The following is a 7,001-nucleotide window of genomic DNA, read 5'->3' on the forward strand; positions in this document are numbered from 1 at the left end:
TGTAATGTATTTTACTGGTAATAATTTGCTTATGTTTTTTTTTGTTTATTATTAATAAAATAAACATTTATTATTAATGTTAAATGTATAAATTGTATATATTATAAATATATAATATTTGTTATTAATATAATGGTAATTAGCATTAATTAATGGTAATTAAAAGTATGCACCGGTGCATTTTAGATTATTGATTGAGATTTTTTTATATGACAAATGCAATCGATAAAATGTCAAAAGAGGCATCATTGATTTGTAAAAAATATATACTTTTTGAAAAAAAGGTGAAAACGGCATATACCAATTTCAGTCAAATTGTTTTTTTCATGTACATGCAGTTTTCACCTTGTTTCCAAGAAGTAGATTTTTTAAAAACCATGTTTAGTGGCTCTTTAAATGTTTTATTAATAGCATTTGTCATATAAAAAATCTCAATCAATTATCTAAAAAGTACCAGTGCATACTTTTTCCAGACTTTTATTGAACACTTTGATTAACTGCTATATATATATATATATATATATATATATATATATATATATATATTTGCTAAACAGCTTTAGCACATTTTTACAGTAAATTTCACTTATGTATGTGTGACTTCCTGAGTCTGTGTGTATGAGAGAGACTGCTTAAGTCTGTGTGTGTGTGTGTGAGACTGCCTGAGTCTCTGAGTGTACAAACACAGAAAAGAATCCCAGCACTCCAAACAAGTTTACATTGGCCGGGAAACAAACCCAGGCTTCCCGAGTGGCAGGCAAGGCGATGTCAGTATCCAAGGCTTCCATAGCCCGTGAGATCAAAGACGCTATCCCTGAATGTTATATCTCTGCAGGACAGGATCCTCCCTCTGGCTTGAGGGTGCATTCGACTAGATCAGTCTCTACTTCATGGGTAGAACTCTCCTGTATGAACCCATCTCTTATCTGTAAGGCAGCGCCCTTGAAGTCCATCCATAAGTTTGTAAGGCACTACAGGCTCAATCTCCAAGCCTCTGAGGACTCGCAGTTTGGTCAGCATGTCCTTCAGGCAGGAATCCTTCCTTCCCTGTCTTGCTAATTCTCCATGGCAAGGAAAATGGGAATGGACACATTTGGTTTTTTTTTTGTTGCACAATTTGTGTCTACGTTTGTCTTTATAACCACACTGGGGAGGAAGGGGAGGTCCACCTTTTTATAGGGTTTCCTGCCCTACCTGGTAGGCGGAGCCATCTCTCCATCTGTGCCACAGTGGAAATGGACAAGGAAAGAGAATTCTGGGGTAAGAATTCCTATTTTGCCATCTGCACTCCCTTGCTATAGGACCTCACCCAATAAATAGCCTTATTAAAAGAAGTGTAAGAAACATTGTTTCTCTGCTTATACTATCGTCAATCCTAGAGACCACAGAGCCACCTACACGGGTAGGCGAACGGTCGGTCATGCAAAGGGTTGCTGGTTCAAGTCCTGTGGTTTCCCTTCTTAAAAAACTTAGAGATGGGATGGTTGTCCCTACATCCCAAACATTCATTCAAAGGCTTGAAGTCATGCAAGGAATTAGCCTGTAACAATTTCTCTCCACAACCTTCTTCTTGCTTTCTTCTGCCTTTGCCACCTCGTCATGGTTAAACATATCCAGGGACAGTAAAGTGAATGTATCTATGTACTCACCTTTCAAAATATTTAACTAATTCCCTGCTTTAAATGGCCCCGAAGACCCCCTTCCCTTTGGCATTATCTGATATTGTCTCAACCCTTTTTGCTGCCTCACTATTACATGATATATCCCCTGTAGGAGTGGTAACCTCAGATGACACTATACTGAGTTTGCAGCTTTCACATTTTGGGATGGGGCAGTCAGCATAAGGTAGCTTTCCCTCCCAGGAGTTTATGATCCTGTACCCCCTTTATCAAATCAAATCCCCAAAGCCTTGAAATAATTCTGTAAAGTGACAAGCACCTGTACCATCCATACTACCCTTAGTATCACCCCAGCAGTCTCTGTTAGTGGAGCTTAACCCCACAGACACCCAACCCCAAATGGACAGAAGTAGAAATAGAAGGAAATATGTTTCTGCTCTGAAGCAGAAGAGGAGTAGAGGGGAAAATAGACCTTTGAGGAGGGAAATATTCATCCCCATAAACTGTTGTCTCATCTCCATCATGGCAGGCTTCCAACCTTGTCTTCATCCAGATAGGCCCCTTCCTACATGCTGCAGACTTCAACTTGGTCACCATCTCACCCACACTTGCTTCTGCCATCCTGAATCAATGTGCTCCACTGCTTGGAAAATAGGCCACAAATTGGCTTTAAATACCCCTTCATTCAGCCCTACCCCTTCATTTTCCAACTCCTTCACTTGTTCCTGATGGTACAGTAGGTCCTCCTCTGCCCATGCTAGGTCCTCATCCTTACTCCTAGAAGCCCTTTCCCTTCAACTTTCTCTTTAAAGAACTGAAGAATAATGCGGCCAGCTAGATCTTTATGCTTATCCATATAACATTATCCTCAGTGTGTGTTTTGGTGCATCTAGTAATGTGTTTTGCCTCCTTAAGTTTTGCTCTCATTTCTTTATTCTGAGTCTGCTAAACACTACCTTCTCTTCCTTCAATATTTGTGCCACATCTGCTGAGTACCACAGTGGTTTGATTTTTTTTCTTTCTCTAACAAGTATAATGCAATGTTCTATTGCCTTTAGCTTAACATCTCTTAAATGATTCCATTTTCACTTCATCTAAAGATGCCCAGACCATCATAGGCAGAGACCTATATATCTTCTCAGTTAAAAAAAAATATTGTATAAGAAACCAAGATTGCCACACTACTTGAACGCCAGATGATTTCTTTATTTTTGGATGTACACAAAGTACCTAGTTTGTTTAAAAACTTTGTGAATAAGGCTGTACCTCTAAGACACTAAAATGGTTGCTGAGCCTGGTTTTGTGTTTGACTTATAAAGCTGCCTTGCATGACGCACAAAGGAGTGAGATAGAAGTAGTATTTCACATATTCCCCAAACAGCAAGTCACAGATGATTTATAAACTCTGGGGCGTAAGTCACCTTACCAAATATTACCAAGTATAAGTACTGTATTTATGTTCTCACTCTCTTTCCAAACTCCCTTTTATCTTTTTGCTTCAGAAGGAAATATCCATTAGACAGAAGCATTTGAACGCACTTATGTCTGTCTTCTTTATTTCCCTTGTTGATAATTCATTGGATGTTATTAACCTATGTGGTCCAGATCTTAATTAGCTTTGACTCTTGTTACTTTATTGGTCAAGCCTATTTGCATTTGTTTTGCATTTGTTTTCAAGTAATATTGACAGTACTTTCAAAGTCATTGAAAGTTTTGAATCAAATAACCACACTGAATTTTGTATATTGCATATACATATGAAACTCTTATTTCTCAATATTAGGTCTTTCTACATCCCCAGCAGGGGTTAGCAGGGATAAAGGTAGGGTGTAATACAGAAACAATTCCCTCTTCTGCCCTGTCCCTCAAACCTTTACTGATCCTTATCCCTCTCCTGCCCCCTACTGGAGCCTTACCCCACCCTTATACAAACGCCTTGCTCTGTACTGGAATGGCGCCCACCTCTACCACATAACTGTGCTGCACTGTACCGGATTCTTACCTCTGCTCTATACCTCACTCCATGCTTCATAAAGGTATCTGCTCCTGCAATCCTATAAACAGGCACATGAGCCATGTACATATATATATAGCGAGAGAGAGAGCCATGTATATATATATATATATATATATATATATATATATATATATATATATATATATATAGTGGCAATGTGAGAGAGGCTTTTTATATAAGCCAAAGGCTGGAGAGTGTCATGTTAAGTTCTGCTCAACCCTCTATACGGAGTCGGGTCAGTGCCTGGAACACCTCACTAAAACCACTAGCGTGATAAAAGGCAAACAGACTGGCCACATAGGAAGATAACAAGGATACAACCGGAGCAGACATCAGGAGCCAGACTCAGAAGCCAAGGTCAAACTAGATCGGAAGCAAGGTACAAAGGGCACGAGCAGCAACAGATTTTTTAAGAAATCACCAAAACAACAAATACAATGAACAAGCTCAATGATTGGGTACCGTAGGGTTGAAGTCAGGAGTTTAAAAAATCAAATTTGGTGCCAAATAACATCATACAAAAACCCATCAACAAAATGGCAGTGCCCATAGACAGTACTCAAAAACTTCACAGTCTCAGCTGAAAAACACTTCACCGCGAGGTGGACTTGACATTGGGAGAATGTGCAGCGTGGGAACGGGTGGCAGATAAGTGTATAACAAAGAGGAGGCTGTGAGCCTTATGCCCAGAGACCCTACAGGAGGTGCTCTGTGTTACTCTCGCCAGTGTACTCCAGGGCCCGGTCACATCAGGGTTAATTAGTTGAGTATAGTTAGATAACTTGTAACTTAGGGGTCAACATGTACAGATCACTGTGCCGAATAGATAAGGAACAGCCCAAGCACATAAGAACAAAATGGCAAAGGACCTGCCTGGCCAGCACCATAAGATAGAGGGCCAGCCTGTGCCACAGAACAGAAGCCACCTAGAGATAACACCATGATTTAAAGACACTCACCCCTGAAAGATTGAAAAGATTGAAAAGTCCCCACAACGGCTATGAAAACCCACGGCCGCGACCACAAACTTTGAAGCCTCACCTGTGCTATTTGGGAAACATGCATGGACAGCATAGGACGGATCCAGGGATCATTGTGTCCAAGACAAGTAGCTCTTTGAAAAGACTGTCCTGAGGGGTTTCCCAGTCCCTACTGAGTTGCAAGTTGATCAGCTAAGAGAGTGATATTGGCTTGGTGATGTATTACTGTACTATATAGCATTGTGTGCTGAGATATAGCAATATGGTTATATTGCCGTGATATTGTGTGCTTAACTCGCTAAAATCTGTGGTAGGAATCTCAATCAAGTTTTGCTTGATCAAATTGCTGTGTGTTGTGCTGTCACTTTGAATCCTCATTGATTGGGCAAAAGAGCTAGAGAGGACAATTTCTGTTTAGTTAGTCTCCAAACAAGAGTAGGGTTTGATTTTTCTTTTGTTTATTTGTGGGATGCCTGGTTTAAAGCTACAGTATCTTGTATATAATAAAACCATATCTAGACCATACCTAGACATCAAAATGTTTAATTTGAAGGTGACGACCTGTCACAAATTATATACATATATAAATATATACATACATACATATATCTGCATTCGGATTCGTGCAAACTTGTTTTGTAATCAAAATTGCCTATTTTTTAAGAATCTCTGATAACGAGGAGGACCTAAGAAAACAAATGAAAACGAATAGCAAAACCGCTTGTTCATTCATTTGCCTGATAGGATGGTTAACAGTAATTACAAGATGTTGCTTTTTCTGTGGTCAGCCAGGCTAAAACAAGCTATGATTAGCAATTTTGGCAGCATTCCCAGAAAATGTTGTCAAGTTTTAAAGTGGGTACATTGTTAAGCATTCAGAGTCCAATAAATCAACAGGTGCAGTGATACAAACTGCCCTGGAAACAATCAAGGACAGCGTGCAAAAGGCTACATATAGCAAAAGAAAAAGAGTCTATAGTTAACCATTGCAGTGCCAGACCTATCTATATTGGGAAAAAATCCTATCTCAGATCACGCTAAAACTAAACCTATTAATATTATCTTTAACCAAAACACCAACTTCTAATAGAGAGGTACAAAGCAAAAACATAAATCCCAAGGGCCTCAAGTTACTTCTGCTTGAAGGCTGTGCCACATATCCATCACCCTTTCAGTTAGGGCTGCAACAACGAATTTCATTATAGATTAGATGAATCGATTTTATCGATTATAAGATTAGGGTTTTTTCAAATGCTCTGAAAAAGAGCAAATGCTCTGAAAAATACCCCTAGTTTTATAATCTGGTTCATTCAATGTCACTTACAGCAGTTACTACTTACAGTCTCTCCCTGCAGTCACTCTGATGATTGGCCCCACCCCTTTCTGCTTCTCAGTCCCTCCATGCAGTCACACTGATGATTGGCCCCGTCCATTTCCTTATAGCATCCACACTGCTCAGCATTTGTTCCATAGGCAGCAATGTCTTCCACAGTCTTTGTCATGGACACTTTAATTAGAAAATAGGAAATAGAGATGCACCACTCTGCAATCCGTTCTACTCCTCAAGTAGTAGCAGCAAGAAGAAAACAGGTTCTTGCTCATTGTTCTTGAATATACAAAGATCCATCTCATTGAAATAGTTATCTGGAGTATTGCAGGGTTGACTTGTAAGCATGTAATTGACACTGATTCTTTAACTTAACTGTCCCATTACACTTAAATTATACTGAATTACAAATTATACTGTGTATATTTAATCTCAAATTGGAGTTTAAACAATATATGAGTTGTTAGATGAGTAGAGCAGTGTACTGATTCATCTAGGGAATATATTCCTCTTGGTTGAGACAAGATATGCTAAGCACATCAGTTTCTGTCTTCCATGTGAATTCACTGACCTTTTGTGGACCTTTTCTGGACACAGGTTCCACACCTCCTGTCTACTAAACTGTCAAGAGCTAAAGAGCAAAGTTGTTATCTTGAGTGTGTAACGTACAGACAGTCAAAAATTAAAGAAGATGTAAAATATATAAGGATGGAAGCTGAATGACCATGGTTTTTGCTAGACAACGATAATGGATACAGTAGTATAGGGTAAAATGGGGCTTGCTCACCATACAGTACTATAAATGGTTAAAACATTAATAATCGTAATGATTGCCTGATTTAGTAATATATTTAAGAGATTGTTTCAAGGTACTGTTCCACCTATACTTCTGAATTGAAATGACTGCCTGTCAATAAATTAATGTATGCTGTAAGTACTTTAAAGAAACACAGAGTACGATCATAGATCTGCTCAGGTGTATGCTACATGTTTTGTCTAAAAAGGAACAGCACATTTAACATCTGTCCTATCTGCCTTTATTTGAATAACACCATTAT

The sequence above is a fragment of the Spea bombifrons genome, chromosome 6, assembly GCF_027358695.1.
Source record: "Spea bombifrons isolate aSpeBom1 chromosome 6, aSpeBom1.2.pri, whole genome shotgun sequence".
Taxonomy (NCBI): domain Eukaryota; kingdom Metazoa; phylum Chordata; class Amphibia; order Anura; family Pelobatidae; genus Spea; species Spea bombifrons.